This window comes from Chlamydotis macqueenii, chromosome Z, assembly GCF_036417535.1.
Source record: "Chlamydotis macqueenii isolate bChlMac1 chromosome Z, bChlMac1.mat, whole genome shotgun sequence".
Taxonomy (NCBI): Eukaryota; Metazoa; Chordata; class Aves; order Otidiformes; family Otididae; genus Chlamydotis; species Chlamydotis macqueenii.
Window position 1 is genome coordinate 65,625,600 of NC_141593.1, and position 17,626 is coordinate 65,643,225.

Consider the following 17,626-nt stretch of genomic DNA (forward strand, 5'->3'; position numbering starts at 1 on the left):
TAATTCTTAAATGCATTTTGTCTGTATATGTCTATAAAATGATGCATCCATGAGTCCTGAGGGAATTGGCAGATAAAGTTGTTAAGGCACTATGCATCATGTTTGAGAAGTTGTGGTAGTCCAGTTAGGTTCTCACTGACTGGAAAAGGGGAAACATAACCCCCATTTTTAATAAGGGAAAAAAGGAAGACCTGGGGCACTACAAGCCAGTCAGTCTCACCTTTGTGCCTGGCAAGATCATGGAGCAGATCCTCCAGGAAGCTATGCTAAGGCACATGTAAAATAAAAAGGTGATTGGTGACAGCTAACACGGCTTCAGTAAGGGCAAATAGTGCCTGACAAATTTGGTGGCCTTTTATGACAGGGTTACAGCACTGGTGGATAAAGAAAGAGCAACTTGGACCTGTGCAAAGCATTTGACACTCTCCTGCATGACAACCTTGTCTCTAAATTGAACAGATGTGGATCTGATGGATGGACCACTCAGGAATTGGCTGGATGGTCACACTCAAAGAGTTGCAGTCAATGGCTCGGTGTCCAGGTGGAGACCAGTGACAAGAGGCATTTCTCAGGGGTTGGTATCGGGCCTGGCCCTGTTTAATATCTTTGTCAGCAACATGGACAGTGGGATAAAGTGCACCCTCAGCAAGTTTGTTGAAGACACCAAGCTGTGTGGTGCAGTTGACATGCTGGAGGGAAGAGATGCCATCCAGACAGGCCTTGATAGGCTTGCGAGGTGGGCTTTCATGAGGTTCAGCAAGGTCAAATGCAAGGTCCTACACATGGGTTGTGGCAATCCCATGCACAAATACAGGCTGGGCAGAGAATAGATTGAGAGCAGCCCTGAGGAGAACGACTTGGGGGTGTTGATTGACCAGCTCAACATGAGCTGGCAATGTGCACTTGCAGCCCAGAAAGCCAACCGCATCCTGGGCTGCATCAAAAGAAGCATGGTCAGCAGTTCGAGGGAAGAGATTCTGCCCCTCTATTCTGCTCTCATGAGACCCCACCTGGAATACTGCGTCCAGCTCTGGAGCCCCCAACATAAGAAGGATTTGGACCTGTTGAAGCGCATCCAGAGGAGGGCCAAAAAGATGATCAGAGGGCTGGAGCTCCTCTCCTGTGAGGAAAGGCTGAGAGAGTTGGGGTTGTTCAGCCTGGAGAAGAGAAGGCTCAAGGAAGACCTTATCGGCTTTTCAATACTTAAAGGAGAGTTGCAAGAAACATGAGGAGAATTTTTTTTACCAGGGCCTGTTGTGATAGGACACAGGATAATGGTTTTAAAGTGAAAGAGGGTAGATTTAGACCAGATATAAAGAAGAATTCTTTTACCATGAGGGTGGTGGAACACTGGAAGAGGTTGCCCAGAGAGGTGGTAGATGCCCCGTCCCTGGAAACATTCAAGGCCAGGTTGGATAAAGCTCTGAGCAACCTGATCTGTTTGAAGGTGTCCCTGCTTATTGCAAGGGTGTTGTACTAGATGACCTTTAAAGGTCTGTTCCAGACGAAACTATTCTGATTCTATGATTCTATGACTCTAAAGACCTATGTATGATTAATACAATAGAACAATGCACACAGGCAGTTCTTAATTTTTCAGTCAAATGTCTGCAAACATAGGATAGTAATAATCTGAAATAAGGGCAATGCAATTTATATAAATTTTCACAGTAGACATCTACCATATCTCAGTACTAAAACCACATAGAAAATGTCTTTTGTGTTAAAGAGAGACTTTGTAAAGTTCTCTCTTAACATAGATAAAGGCACTTTGCAAATATGATCAAAGAAAGAAAAACTGTATTTCTTACTTCACAATATTATGAACAAATATAAAAGCTTAAGCAAATAATGTTCCTTGCTATGTGGGCTTTGTTTCACAATATGACTATTAACTGAGGTTACTTCACCTTGGTACCCCTAAGAATGAAGGAACTTCAGGAACTTCAGAACTGAAGCATAACTAAAATGTTGTTATGAAGGTTCTCACAGCACAAAAGAAAGCATAAAATCTGTTTGTTTCCGGTTGAAAGCTGTAAAAGCAGATGTTTCTGTAGCACAAGCCAGTCCACCACCTAGTTCTGTCCGAGCCCGTAGCAAACGCTTCAAAGAAAGTGTAAAGAAGTCTTTCATGAGTCAGGATTTCAAAATCCTGCCTGCCCAAAGAGGCACTTTCTTCCCAGCCCACATCACTGCATAGTGAGCTCATGCCCTGGAGCACTAGTCTGTATTATTATTTCTATTAAAGTAGCACAGTATAATTTTAATATCTTTTCTAACGAAGGTAACATTTCTAGTGATATGAATAACATTTTTTCACTCCTGCTAAGCACTTATCTGCAAGGCTGTCCTGAGGTAATGAGTTTGTGGATAATTACAAACCACCTGAAAAATTCCTTTCTATATATTTTGGATTAGTTCCTCTAGACAAAAATTTGTGCATGCCTCCTCCCAAAATCCTTGCTGCCTTTGATTTATCCACATCTATTGCTTCCCATTCATCTCATTCTTTTCCTACTTTCTGTAATTCTTCCAGTCTTCATAAGAGGAAACTTGCAGGTAGTGGGAGAAGACATAAGACTGGTGCATCCTCCAAGCATGCATCCTGTGGATCTTATTCTCTCACTCTGGACATGACTAGGGGATCTCAGAAAGTGTGATAAGTCTCCTAACAAGCTGTATTTTATTTCTAATAGCCTGTTCGTGCTTTTCAAAGTAATAATAAATCAATTAATACACCACATTGCAAGTTGCACAAAATTTGGAGATCAAATACCAACATGCTGCCATTCTATGTCCTAGGGACAAATTCAGGCCAGGGGAAGAAGTAATTCCACTGACTATACTAAAGTACAGATGCCAAACTGGAGTCTGATTTTCACTTGATAGACTACTATTTTCAACTCTTTCTAAAGTTTTTTTCTTTTATGGGTATTTTAAAAGTTCCACATTACAACTCAGTGCACAGAGTTACCCTCATGACTTCGTCTTAATTACCAAGTGCATACAAGTATACCTAGAGGAAAAAAACATGCAGAAACTACTTAACAGCTCATAATGCTTAGTATATCTGAAGACTGACCTTAGAAAATTTGCTATTGGTCACCATATGGAACCACAAAATCTTTCTATGATATCAGTCACTTTTATTTAGGGATTGTGAAAAACATATTTTTTTCACTATTATAAGAAAAATGTATTGTACGTCTAAAAAAAAAAGCAATCTTGATTAATGACTTTAGCTGAAGAGAAATACATAAAATTCATTAATATTTTCCCCCTTTCAGTTTCAGCAATCATGTCAAGGCTAGTCCTAACAGTTGAATAATATTTGTGTTCCCTGAACATAGCGTGGGTGTCTGTGGTTCCACATACACTGACTCACTTTCATAGCATTCACAAACTGAAGGTGTTGTGCTGTTCTTTCACAAATTTCGTGTCATATAGAATAATGCTCCTAGAAACTTCACTATTCCCGAATTTTGAAAATATAGCCAATCTGGTGGTATAGCATATTAGGCTTCCATGTTGACAAAGGAATTCAGAATAGACTGGCAAACTAAAACATGTCAAACTTGGGTTTACTCAGTCAGAAACTGAGTGCACTTTACCCAAGGCTTAGAAAAAAAAAATCCATACTTATCCAAACAGTGTATTTGTGATTTTGTGATATTCAGATGGAACCAAAGATCTCACACAACTTATACAGTTACAGTTTAGAACAATGCAATGTTATTATGCAGAGGAAAGTAAGTACTGTCAATTCTAAATTATATACAGAAAGCGACTAAAAATATTATTTAGCATCAAGATTGAGGTTTAGAAATTTTTATTTCAATTGTAATTGTGATAATTTGGAAAAATCCTCATTAACAAATAAAACCAAATTCTGCTTTCAGGCTGAATTAATACATAAAGTTCACAACAACAGAACCCGGGGACTTAATTACTTCATGCTGTAACTGCCAGATGAGTGGTAACTTCTATTGAATGCCACAGTATAATCCGGAAGGATAAGGAGCTGCTGTGCACAAAACCAAAATAAAGTTATGCTGATAAAGAATTTCAAGAATCAGCTCAAAATACATAATCGGAGGGACAATGCTTATATATTCATAAAAAAAAAGTGAGGCTTTTTGTTATAGTTGAGTAGGTCTGATATTTCAATGCATTCCAGATTACACTGTACCCTCTGAGAAGGCAGTGAATGGTGTACATGTGACTGTGAGCTCTCAGGTTTGCTGATACTGGCAAAGAAATTTCTAAACACAAGGAACTCCCCCAAAAAACTCCACTACAATTATTTATTCATGTGCAGACACCTCTTACTCACATCTATATCTTGTTATAATAACATATTTTTTTCCTGACTGACAAAACAAAAAATATTAAATTCTTGTTGAGGAGATAATGAGGAAACACTGAAGTGAAAAGGTTAAGAAAGCAACTTTCTGTGGCAAAAATAGAATATTCCAATTAAGATCAGAATCTTGTTTAAAAATTAAAGATGGCATGTCTCTGTCAAGAATAATTCCTTTGGAAATTACCTTTAGTTGCAGGAAGTCTATGAGATCTTTTTATTCATAAAACTAAATCATGTTCTATTAGCCTGTATGTTTGTCTATTATTCAGAAAAAAAAATGCTAGGTCATCTATTCTGAGCCCATTAGAATGAGATTATTATCAATTATTGGAAACATTTGCTTTCCATCTGACTATTAAACGGGAGCATACTTTGTTGGCATTTGTTTCTTTCTCTACAGTTGTTTTGGTCACCCATGCTTGTCACCTGGATGTTTTTATCCATCGGATCTGTGAAAAAAAAAAATTTATTATATATCATAAACTAGAAGACACAAATGGCATCCGGTAACGCTGTGCTTGTATAAACTCCTGGTGTTCAAGGGGACCATCAACACTTTGTGATGTCTGCACAAATTACCTGCAAGTGTTACACTTATTAATGGTAATAGAAGTTGAACACCTGCTCATTACTACAGAACTGAATGGTTTCAGCCAGGTAGTTGATTGGGTTTTGCTCCCAGAATATGTTTCAGAACCCCATTTGCACCAGAATGCGCACACGCATGAGGTACTTGACTTCAGACTTGACAAAAATGCAAATTAGAGTTACACAGTAGGAAAAGTCACATTCAAAGGAGCAGGAGAAATAAAGTTAAACTTTATCAAACAGCCTGCCAGCGACAAAATGAAAGAGGATTGTTTAATGCGTCAATAAATAACCTAGATCTCAATATGACCTCTTTGTGGAGTCAATACTAACATTTACTGATGTTTTACCCAGCACCCCAAGGGCAATCATTCTAAGTTTAAATCAAAGTCAAGAGCACCTGCAAAGGCACAAAGTATGCAAACCCCATGGAATGAATTTTCCAGCCTTCTTCCTGGTACCTCTTTTGCTATCACATTATAACCCAGACCTGCCAGACTCTGTTAATTTCTTCATCAGTGCAAGGATATTTCTGTCAAAGAAACACGATATTATAAAGCTCACTGCACTTAAGACTCCCTTTGTGGACAAGAGCAATGAAGTCAAATATCTGGGACCTGTATTTCTACATTGCACAGAAGGAGACGTTTATTATTCAAGATACCTTTGATGGTCCAACTTTATAGGCTGGAAAAAGGCCAAGAGATGAAGGCATAGTAACATTTTGGACTTGGACAAGTTCCGGATATTCTGAGTCACCTAGTCAAGAGTAAAACATAAGGCTTTATTGAAATGGCAGCTCCTGGCCCTTGCAGTGTGGGCTGGCAAGGACAGTCAGCCCAAAATAGTGGGGCAGATATGTTTTTCAGTAGATTTTGCAGTCCTGTTTTCTGAAAAGCTTTTCTAAGCTTCTGGCTGCTTCCTGCTAGCTCATGTACCAAAACTTCCTTCCCCTAAGGAGGAAAAGGGACAGAAAAAGAGATGTGACTTGTGGAGATGTCAGCTCAGTGTTGAGTCGGATGAGAACACCCAGAGCAGGAAGCTCTCCCTCATACTGATATAAGATTCTACAAGAGTATTATCTCACCGAACCACTAGGGTTTTCTCATTGGTTGGTTTGATTTCAGAGATTTCTAAGTGGAAAAGTGATATCCCAGATCAGCAGATAGTTTATTTGAAGAATTATTTTAATATATGTTACACAAAACTTCACCAAGACTAAGCTAGAGAAATTTGTTTTCTTAGAGAAGTCCTTGCAAATATCATTCTTCACAGGCTTTCACTTTAAAAGCTGCAGGCAGAATCTGTCTCTCTCTACTTCCCTCAGATTAAGAACCTTTCTGGCATAAGACTTGAGTTGACACTTGAGTTTCCATCTTAAAGCTATCCCATTACCTCTCCTTTTAAAAGGAAACATGCAGTAGCTTTTGCATTAAGGACCAATGACTACTATTCACCATTATAGATCTGAATGGCATCAAGTATACTCCTTTATTTTGTCTCTTAAGCTCTTCCATTGGCAAGATGCAAGTAATTGCTATTTGACTGTGTAACCTCTCCCTCAGGGACTGTATTTCCCCCGTATTTGCCTATTGATTGGAACATCTATAACTTCTGGCAGCAAAAGGACTTTCTTCTCTCTTCAAGGGTATTGTTGTTTAGGCAAGTCCAAAACTGGGTGGAGCATATCATTATCCCTGGCTCTTCCAGGCAGTTCTACACCTTTCTTCCCTTCCCACCCATTTCAAGCACCAGCTCTTGCTGTACCAATCACAAAACCCTTAAAACCTCTCTTCCATGGGCCCAGGTGAGTCTGTCTCTGAGACTTATAAACTAAAAGATCCCTGCCTACAAGAACTTCTTACCCCTCACATGGCAAGAACTACCTTCATTCCTGCTGTTGCTGCCTTTACTTTTCCACGATGAGAAGGACTACATGGATTTTGGTTAGGATTAGACATGATGGGTTGAGTGGAGTTTGTATTATAACCCACTATTTTGAAGAAGAAAGGAGCATTATGGTATTCTTCAGGCAGCTTAAATGCTCCTGGTTTGCATGTTGTTCCATACGACTTCTGGCAGCTTGTTCAAGTGTGACGAAAGCAACTGCACTTCTCACAAGTCAGTTAAAAAGTAGTTTATCAGAGAATGAACAAGCTGCCTCTCTCCTTTCACTTCTCAAATAGTTTCTGTATTCACAGAAGCAAGCATGAACTGACATCTCTTGGGTTAACCAGGGAATTGACACTGCCCCAAGTCTCTTCCCAAAGCGTAGCACCACAGGTGGCAAATAACACAGAAAGCTAAAAGATACTTGTGCACAGGGCAAGATGCTATTCCCCTCCTTCTTTCTCTTTTTTGTCTTTTTAATTAGCTGGACACTTTTTTTTGGTTGTTTTTTAATGTATAGTAGTTCACTGATGATGAATTTTGGCCTGGTTAAGTCCTCACTGAAAAGGCTTTGTGTCAGTTAAAACGTAAAAACCCTGAGAAGGCAGTTTGAACAAGTGCACTTGATCTCTGGGCCTGGGAGCTGGCACAATGGGTTCATAGGGGGATTTGTGTTCCCCAACAGATGAAGGAAAACCAAATCAAACTCAATTTTTGTATTTACAATGCTTCCTCTCCACATCATCTGACACACGTGCACACAGAAAGTCATTTATCATTCTCAGAAAACTGCAGGAAAGTTAATACTGAAGTGGCATAGTTAATAAACGCTGCCGGTGGGAGACATGCGTGTTGCTCTAGTTCAGACTTTGTATCTCAAGAGAGAAGCCAGAAGATTCCAGTCAGTGGTAAAGGTATAAAAAAGAAGTGGAAAGTGTGTTCAGAGGGCTGTAAGCTGCTGTCTAAAATACCCACAAGATACTTCCTTTTGGTGACTTTCACTCAGCAGCAGGCAGTTAGCAAAGAAAAGGCATAGACTGCTCCTAGTTTTAAAGAGTCTCTGAAGAGCTTTGCATTGGCATGGCAGGGAAAGCGGAGTTACCACATGACCTATGCTAGGACAGTCAGGGCTGTTCTGTATAAGAACTGGCTGGAAAACAAATAAACCATGACAAAAGAAGGCTCAAAGGAAGGAGAGTACAATCTGCAAGAAACAAAGGAGAGGAAAAATAATTCAAATTATTTTACAATTAGCTGCTGCAAAGCCTTAAAATAGAGAAAATTTCTCTCATTTCTCTGCATGAGGAATATAGAAACCAACCACTACAGTTTCAAAACAGTATTCCTGTCACAGTCTGACCATGCTTGGGAGCAGTTTTGCCATAAAAGTATTACAATTTCTAATACTGCTATAAGTGAAAAAGGAGGAACACCTTTGTGTTGCTTGTGTTCTATGGTAGTATACCAGCAGGTCCAAAAACATGGTGACCCTGAAATATTCACTACATTTTTTTTCTTTTTTGTTACTAAGCAATCACAGGAAATGCATGTTTCAGCTTCCCAAGGATTAGGTCACAAGCCTCTGCAGACAGTGCCGTGCTATATTTTATTTACTGTTGATGATAGCTCCCTTTTCAGATGATCTCTTGTCCCTGATTCGGTCAAAAGTTCAGGGTAATTTTCTTTCTAATCACATCAATATACAGACCCTGAAAATACTGAATTAAAATAGTGCACGCAGCCTATGATAACCTTTACAATAAAAAGGACAAGTTTTAAGTGCTGAATGCAGCATAGAGAATTTTTGTTGCTAATGCATCTTGATATGTCTGAGTATAGCTGTAGCTTTTCATACTTTTCTTGCTTAATTATTTATTATGGGGTCAGAGCATAAAAGTCAGTTGCAAGGTATAACAGAGAAAGGCCCTCTCAAAATGAATACTGTAGCAAACAAGACTTCTACTAGATTAGTAATTTCATTTTGGTTTCAGTTTAAACAACAGGAACTCTCAAATCAGTTTGCTTCAAATTAGTTTAGCTATCTCAAGGAACAAGAGCTGCAACTTAAATCAACATAAGCATTTGTAAACAGATTTGACTTTCTTTACCTGGGGATGCAGCTTTTGTGTGTTGACAAGGGTTTTTATTAATCTGACTCCAAGGAAGAAGACTCAGAGGAAGATGTGCTGAATTAGGCTTTGGCTATTTCTAATCTCCCTCATTATTTTGCTTTCTTGGCAAGATGCAGTATTTGTAGGTTTAGATATTGGGCTCTTTAACAGGGAATGGAAGAGGGTCTGGCACACTGATAATAGAATGTTACTTATATACCTAAAAAACAGGATGGAAAGGGGGAGAAGGCAACATCACAAAGTGGTTGAGATCTGAGAAGAACCAAATCACACACTGCAGGAGCTTAGCTCTGTCCAGCAGATTGTATACAACATCCTAGGCAAACAGATTTCTCACACAGGGGCTTTAAGAAAGTGCCTAAAGTTACTTGTGTGATTCCAGACCTCGGTGTGAATAGAAAGAGTGGTCTGAAAGTGATTGTCAGCTCCAGGTGGTCAAGAAGGATTAGGATTTGCAGTAAAAACAAAGAAACCATAGGTCTTTAACATCAGGTCATTAACCGAAAGAGAGTGACTAAGTGAGCTCATGAAAGCAAATGAGATTTTTCAGAGATAAAAAGGAGGGAAAGAAGTTAAGAAATGACTGAGTCACATAAATTGCACAGGCAAGGGAATTACATAATCTGAAAAGCTGGACAATTTTCCCGATGATAATGCAAGTTTGGGTTTGGTTTGGTTTTGTTTTTTTTTTTTTAAAAAAAGGGGAAAATAACTACTCTCTGTATGGTTTACCACCAAGTTGTAAAGTCAAGTGTCACAGTAAAAGGCACATAATTCGAGGTCATTTTTCCAAAACAAGGACCAGACAGTGCGTGTTTCTTTATCCCAGACAGGAATCACTTATGTCTGCAATGTCAACAAGGAACTTGTGTGTTTCAAAATTAATTAATGTGCTTAATTTTTCAGTTTTCAAGAAGAAAACCCACTGTCTCTGAAATTACATACCAACTGTGAAATTAGGGGAAAATAGCAATATGCTATATAAGGGTGCTCTCTTTCTTTCCCATAGTTCACTAGTGAATTAAAATTACTATTATTGGAATTTCTAACATGCTTATAATTTAAATAAGTAAGCATCATTGCCCAATTCTAGGAAAGCATCTGTTCCTTTTGGTACAGAAGCCAAACAGTGCTCCCATTGGGGTATAGCTGGAGTTACTAATGTATCAGGCCGTATTCTTTGGAGGCACTAGATATACTAAGACTAGAAGTGGAGTATGATGTCATAGTTTCATCTTCTCTGAACCTTTGTCCAAGTCAAAATAAATACTTAGTGTGTGAAAAATGGAGACATGAGTGGCAGTAACAGGTTGTCATTATTTTCTAGAAGGAAAGTGACTAGCATTAACACTGAGGAGTTATAAAGGCTAATCAGGAAGCTGATCTGAATTACTGTCTATAATAAATCAACAGAAGGCGTTGTCAGAATTGATCAAGTGGCAGATCATAAGAGTTTTTCTTACTCTCGATTCAGGCTTTACTATTAGACATCCATTCTATGAAAAATCTGTGGCACCAAAGACAGGTTAGGAACACGGGTCCAAAATGCTTTGTAAAATAGCTCTATCCATGCATTTTTCTGAACACAGCTGCTGTAGCCGCTGACAAGCAGGAGATGAACTCACATTACCCATTGTTTGCTTCACAATAAGTTACATATACTACGATTTCTTAATTTATTGCAATTCTTATCTATTGAAATAAAGTTGTCATACTGAGTGTCTGAGATGGACCACTCTGCACTTCAGTAACCATTTATAACTTTCTATTGTCTTCATAAACATGATTGATAAGACTCATAAAGACATAAAGCTATGGCAGCATGTTACTTGTTCCTAATAACTAAATGCTAGTTAGTTAGTTCCTTTGTCCCTCATGGTAGAAAGTCACTGCCATGCCATTTAAGCTTGCAATTCAGAACACAACAGCTTAAGCCACTTAGCAAAATTAATATTTTGACAGGATTCTACTCTTGTTCTCTAGACCTGAGCCATCATGAACTCATACAATAAGCACACTGCTGCTTTTTTAATGTAAAAACAGCAAAACACTCTGCAGTTATTTTCTGCCGTAATCTTGCTGGATAGAAGTATGTGATGATCCTTTTTCTTTACTATGGTTTTAGTAGAAAATTGCCTTCAAAAGATGTAAATTTTAGGACTTCCAGGCTAATTTAATCTCCATTACAAGCACAGAAACAAATTTATTTTCTTAAACAAGCAAATGGAGACAAGTATTTGATCTTTGTTTTACTTTTCCTTTTTCATTCTTGTTTCTGTCTCTGGTGATTTTTTGTTGCACACAAGCTTTCTTCATTATGTACAGATACAGCACACCTCTCACATTTACATTTGCTTCAAAGAAATGGTGATGTTTACATTTGGCAGGGAACTATTATTATTTTTGGTCCATCTTTCACAACTTGCCATCTTTGAGAACCTCCTCCCACTCTCATTCGCCTCTCCATTTCCCACAGTTTCTGACTTTTTTGTTCTTTTCCCCATTATTTAATTCATGAGTAGCAAGAATACATATGTCATGGGGTTATCAGGCCCCATGTTTTCTGTGTATGTTCTAGATTAACAGTAGTATGACTAAACCCCCACATTTTTAAAGTCTTTTCAGAGAGAATTGAAACTGAGACTTTCGGAGATCACAATCCTCACTGTTATTTTATTGCCTATACATCAGGCTCTAAGTCATGGAAGAATGTTCCAGAAAGATTCTCTTAGCTGTATTGCAGAACTCTATGTCGGCAGATGTAGGAAATCAACCTGCTGCCATTTATGTAAGTCCAGGAGATGATCAACTATGTTTGAAAAGTTGGCCTTAGTTTGATTTCAAGAAGTCTTACCTTTGGCAGAGCTCAATTCAGATGTGACTGCCTGTGCTAACTCACTGTGGCTGAGGTTCTGACATTTTGCTAGACGCCTCCACCTTGAACTTTCTATCATCTTGACAGTAGAATCTCATTTGCAGCAAAAGGATAAGAAAGACAAATCTGTGGCTTGACACCTTGTGACATCTTTCTATGGGTGATGAATTTCTGTTACATGACAGGTTCAAAGTTACCGAGCAATGGATGAATGAGTGGCACAGCAACTTCAGGCTTGCTGAGAATCACAAGAATAGCTCAAGTAATAAAAACCACAAGAGTGACACTTTTAGGGATAGGTTATTCTATGTATTTAAGTAAATGTGAATGTATTTTATGTCACAGATACTTAAATTTTAACAAAAGTAACAGAGACCATAAGAATAAATAAATTAACTACTACTTCCAGTCCTTAAATATTTAGATCCTGATGGTAGGATCTCAGTGCAGGGTGTGTCTCATTTTTTTCTCACGCTGACCATAGTCAAGGTTTTGTCCTAATTGTTGTCTTCTCTCTTCTTGTCTTCACAGTTTTTGAGGGTTTTTTTTCTGTCAGTTTTTATTACTATCACTTCCCTCTGCCTATTATCGTAGATCCCTATAACTTTTCTTACCTCTAAAGCCATGCTGTTTGGAAGAGAATTTCACACAGAAAATACATGTTGATATTTGTAATATACATACATAGACATCTAAATGTGCATACAGAACCACAAAGCTCTGTTTTCAACTAAGAAAATGAAATTAAAGACCTGATATAATCTTGTGTCTCAGGATCTTAGGGTGAGATCCGTTACCCAGACTATGGAAAACTCAACTCTAACGTCTTTCTCTTCATAATGGAATTTGACCCTGTATTTCTGAATTTGAGCACTTTGAGCTGTTCTTGCAGAAGCTGCTCTACTTTGTATGAACTGCTTAAATTTTCACTCTGCCATAGAGAGTACTAGGCACAGTTTTACATTTGAAGGGAGGTAAAAATAAATGGTCTTTATTAGAAGGATTCTTAGGATATTAACTATTTGCAATTACCTATTAGGCACACAACCTACAATTAAAATAGCAAAAAAATTATGTGTGCATATGTACACACAAAAATTCTAATATAACATATATGTATAATATGTAAAATAAATAGAAATATAAAAATAGAAATAAATATAAAATAATAAAAAACCAAAATATCAGTCAGATTCACTGACGACAAGGGTTTTAACAGGGAAGGCAACAATGAACTTTGTGGGTGTCCTAGTTCAGCCCCGATTGGGACCAGACTACACAGTCTCTCTCTCACTGTCCCCCACCCTCTGAGAGATTAGGGTGAGATGATATAAGAAAAAACAGCTCGAGGTTTGAGATAAGGACGGGGAGAAATCTTTAAAGTTACCATTTTGGGCAAAACAGACTCGACTTGGGGAAAAATACACATTTATTACTAAAAAAGCAGGAGAATGAGACGGGGAACAAGATAACCTCCCCCATTCCTCCTTCTTCCAGGGCTTAACATTATCTTTACTACCTTCCCCCCGTCCCGAGCAGCACAGGGGCGAAGAGGGAATAGGGGTCACAGTCAGTTCATCACACGTTGTTTTATGCCGCTGCTTCGTGGTCGGGGGAAGAACTCCTCGCATTCCTCCCCTGCTTCATGATGGGGTCCCTCCCACAGGCCACAGTCCTTTGTGAAACTGCTCTGGCACAGGTCATCTCTTCCACAGGGTCCTGTCCCTCCAGAACGGTTTCCCCACTGGGCCCTCCACGGGCCACAGCCACCTTCAGGCATCCGCCTCCCCCGATGTGGGGTCCTTCACAGGCTCCAAGTGGATCTCTGCTCCTCCATGGGCCTCCATGGGCTGCAGGGGGACAACCTGCTCCACCATGGTCATCGCCACAGGCTGCTGGGGAATCTTGGCCAGGAGCTGCATTACTCCTCCCCCTCCTTCTTCACTGACCTTGGCATCTGCAGCTGTCCCTCTCACAAGAAAAATTCTTCACAACAGGCTGGCAGACGCCTCTCAGGATCTTTTTACATCTCATTCCCATCTCCTCTCCACTTCTTACAGCTGGGCTGGGCCGAGTTGGGCCCAGTCGGCTGCCTGGCGAGAGGCCAGAGGGTGAGGCCTGCAAGGCCCACAAGGCTCACGCCTCCCCCTCTCTGCCCCGACTCAGCTGCTTCACATCTTCTCTACCTTTTTTTTTCTGTTTTCCCCTTCTTAAATATGTTATCGCAGAGGCATTATCATGGAACATTCTGCTACCAATTGGCTCGGCCTTGGCCCAGCCGAGTCCACTGAACAAAGGGGAGCAATTTCTAGCAGTTTCCTACAGAAACTACCACCTCACTGAACAAAACCAGAACAGTGGGGCAAATATTCATGATTTTGTTTGTTTTCTGCCTCTTCTGGAGAAATATTGACACTAGAAAATTCAAATCTCTGAGAAGTGCTATAAGAATAAACCATTGATCTACCCATGTTTTTTTCTGAATTGGGAGATGTATCCAGTGATATTTCAAAGTGGGACAGCCTGTGGTTAATAAGATTTCGGTAGCAGTGGTTAACTGAAGAACTGTCCATTTTTGATAAGACATTCTGTTAGCCCTAAACAAGCATAGAAAATTACAAATTAGCATGTTAGTCTAGAAGTAATAATTAAAACCCATTAATTCATATATATTTTAATCCTTTAAAGTTTCTCATGGCACTCTGCTAGCTTTTAAAGTAGAAAAATGAGAAATACGGTTTACATCCCACTTTGTCAGGTACTGTCCTGTCTGACTACAGGCATTCTAAACACAATGCCAGTAGTTTGGCATGATAGCTGTCTCCAGATAGCTTTGTTGGCAATATAAGATCTGATCTTTAAATCAAGCATTATCTTAATTTTATTTCCTCCCTACCTTAATGGAATTAAATTTCCCTAAAATGCCTGTAGGTTTTAAAACCTCTTTCTCCAGAAGCCAGATTTGTTATATGAGATATAGATACTGTTCTTCAACTTTTTATTTCTTTTTCCTTCCTTGGCAAACATACCATCTCTGCTGTATGTGCTGCCCAAACTCCCCCTCCTTGTGCTGTGTGAAGCAGAGGGAAGATTTTTCTGGCCCCCTGCAGCCATCTCTTGCTTCTCCAGGACTGCAACCATGACAGTGACCACACATATGGTGATTTCTTCCTCGCCTGGCTCTGCTCTCAGAACAAGGGAGCTGCTGGCCCCGGTGACTCCAACTGTCTCAGTACCTCCCTTGGCAGGGCTGTACCCACAGCTGACCACCCACCTCCAGGGGCTCTGGGCATCTCCTTCACTGCCAGTACAGACTTGCCATGTCTCCTTGTCTCACTTTTCTGCATTCCTCCCAAGAGTCAGGATAGCCAACCTCACTCCGCTGCTGGTGTGAATGGATAGCCAGAGAGTTCATCTGGAAATGTGACCTGCAGGAGCAGAAAGGAGAAGTGTTGGCAGTTCGTGTTTTTTTTTCTCCTCTCTCACATTAAAACAGCAAGAGTGTTGCTCTACTGGTTTGAGCACTTGAATTCACCAGTGTAAATAAGGAGAAATCAGGACTTTAAATTTCCCAGTGTCTGCCCATGCCACCGTGAGAACATATTTCTTCAGGAGCTGGACTTTTGAGTAAAACATCAAATTCCAAACCCCAGCTACAGAGGTTGGATATCACATAGCTCTTAGAATTAGGGGAACTTATGGTACTTTGCAGTGTGTTTTCAGATAGTTATACTTGCTAGAGCTATTTTATTCCTGTTGTCTACTGAAAATTATTGCTATTAAGTATGATCACCAAAAGTCATTTATATAGTGTGAAAAAGAACGCAAACTTGCGATGGCATTTGGGCTTCTTTTAGCACTACAGGTAGTTCTTGTGGATGATTCACAGGTAGCATGGCATAAGCACACTGAAGTTGATCTCAGATATTTTCAGTCAATGGAAGATGATGTGATATAATATAGTCTTAGATTACCTATATTTTTTGCTCAGTAAATGAATTCTGCATGTTTCTATTTTATTCAGTACTACATTAACAGGATGTTAGATATTTTGAATTCCTGTTGTGCATGAGCAGTTGATGGCTGCAAGTTGGAAAGATAAAAAGTTTTGAAGCTATGCAGGCAGCTTATATTTCAGGTACAAAAGACTAAGAACACTTTACTAGCTTCTAAATTATATACTTGTTTTATGTAATGTAATAAAATAACTGCACTTTAGTGTTCCATGTAAGAGTGGTTTTGTGTGTGGTCTTTTTTTTTTTTAATTTGACAGATAAGCCCAGTAAGTCTTTCCCCATAGTTTTCAGTGCAGTTTTCAGACAAATTTGACAGATAATTCCAATTACAGTTCTTCTATGGTGGTGATACAATATTGAAAATTCTTAATTTTCTTGTATCATAGCCTGTGATACTGCCTTAATCATTGTAACACAGAAAATCATAGGTTATCTTTTCTTGCAGACTATGACATTAACAGAGCTCTCTTCTTAATGCTCTTAACAAAGTACTTAAACAGTTATTTCTGAGTGCTCTGAATAATACATAGAATCAGGAATGTTCCCAACAGCACTCCCAACAATCACTTCTTGCATGATGGCTAGCAAGACACTGGAAGAGGATCGCATTGATGCTATCAATAGCACACTATTGCTACTAAAAATGATCTCTGTTGCCTGTAAAGAAAGAATGAGAAGGAAAGATGAAAGAAAATTAAAAAAAAAAAAAACATGAACATACTAAGACTTGGGATGTTTTATACTGTAGCCACCATCATTCCTCCATCTGTTTCTTTTTCTTCTCTTCACTTAGAAAACTATTAGCAATTTTCTAATACTAGAAGGGCTAGTTATAGCTGTTGTACAAGGGCTCTGCAGGATGAATGCATTATAGATAAAAACCCTCATCACACCCCTCAAATTCCTATTTTCACCTGCTCACGTGGTATTCACCCACAGCTTGTAAACAATGGATTTCTTTGTTGAGTGAAGGAGACTCAGATTCAGTGTGAGCCTTGCAAAATTACTTTTTCCTTTGCTCAATTTTAAAGCATAGTGCTTTAGAAAGTGTGAGGGAGAGTCTACTAGGTAAGGTTTACAGGTCATGTTTAGAAAGGAAAGAAAGGAAGAGAAAGCTAACAAGGGCTTGCAGATGAAATGTTAGAGAAATATAAATGAATAAGATGGAAGAAGAAAACAACAGAACTTAAAAGCATAGAGAGACAATATATTGCCCTTATCCTTAAGCTAGATGCTGTTCAATTTATTTTGTAGTCTAGGAGACTAATACTCATCCCCTCTTGTTGCATAGAAAGACATGAATATCTGGGCAGTTAAAAGAAAAATTTCCAGTATATAGACCCAATTTTTAAAACTCAACATGTAGTGTGAATTATGTCACACATATTTATTTAAAATATACTTTTTGTTTTTCAGACTCAAATTGTGCACTTTGGGAGGTATTCTGCTTGGACTGGAGCTGGTAAACCATGTGCTAATGGGATAATACGTGCATGTTAATATCTAGGAACTGGAACTAGCTGAAATATCTTTCCAGCTTTTCAGAGGAATTTCTTCTATCAAAACTTCAAATTTTTGATCAGCAGTTTTATTACTATTATAATAAAGATTTGTAATGAACGGTGGAATGAAGGCTGGACCAAAGTCATAGGATAGGAATTTGCCATATGAAATGCACAGAGAGATACTGGTATCACTGTAACTTAAAAAAAAAAAAAAAAAAAAAACTGAAATTTTAATTTTCTTAAATAAAGACCATGAA